Genomic DNA, 986 nt, shown 5'->3' with positions numbered 1-986 from the left:
TACCGTCCCCTAGCACTCCTCAATACGGACTATAAAATCCTAGCTTCTACATTGGCACAGAGGCTGGCACCGTTGGTGCCCACCGTTGTCCACAGTGATCAAAATGGTTTTGTACCCACGCGCAGCACATCCTACAACATCAGACGGCTGTTTAGTGTGCAAAGCCTGGCCCTACACCAATGGCCTAACTCAGGATGCCTAGTGCTTGATCTGGAAAAAGCATTTGAATCTGTAGAGTGGCCTTACCTGATGTTGGTGCAAAAAAAATGTGACTTGGGAGAGGGCTTGCTGCAACTGGTGGAGCTCCTGTATCAAAGGCCAGTGGTACGTGTCAGAACGGGCAGGCTCATCTCAGACCAGATCAGGGTATGTAGAGGCACTAGGCAGGGGTTTCCCCTCTCCCCTCTTATATTCGCCTCCGTGATGGAACCATTGGCGATTCGACTGCGTGCTTCAGGCGAAGACTGGGGAATACTGCTGGCGGATGGGATGCATGCAGTGTCATTATATGCGGCTAACCTACTACTTTACATCCGTGACTTGACCATCTTCCCACAGGAACTCACTGACATTTTCCGGGAATTCGGCGAAATGTGGGGACTCCGGGTCAACTGGACCAAATCGGGCGTTTATCCCTTTAATGCCGCAACACAAGAGTGTGATATTGCCGTCATGGGAGAACGGCTTGTGTGGTATCCCACAACGTTTCAATATCTAGGGCTGTATATTTACTGTGACCCTGTTGATGTGTTGGAGGGGAACCTGATACGAGCAATCTCTTCACTCACTGCACTAGTGACATTCTGGAGCTCCCTCCCGCTAAATGTTCCGGCTCGTATCACCCTGACGAAAATGGTGGTATTACCTAGATTACTGTACTTTTACGCCAATATGCCAGTTTATGTCCCTGTTCGCATATTCCGCGAGCTAGAGACTCTGAGCAGACGCTTGATTTGGAACAAGGGGCGACCCAGGGTAGCGCTACA

The sequence above is a fragment of the Lissotriton vulgaris genome, chromosome 6, assembly GCF_964263255.1.
Source record: "Lissotriton vulgaris chromosome 6, aLisVul1.2, whole genome shotgun sequence".
Lineage (NCBI taxonomy): Eukaryota > Metazoa > Chordata > Amphibia > Caudata > Salamandridae > Lissotriton > Lissotriton vulgaris.
Note: the sequence above shows the minus strand (reverse complement) of the source record.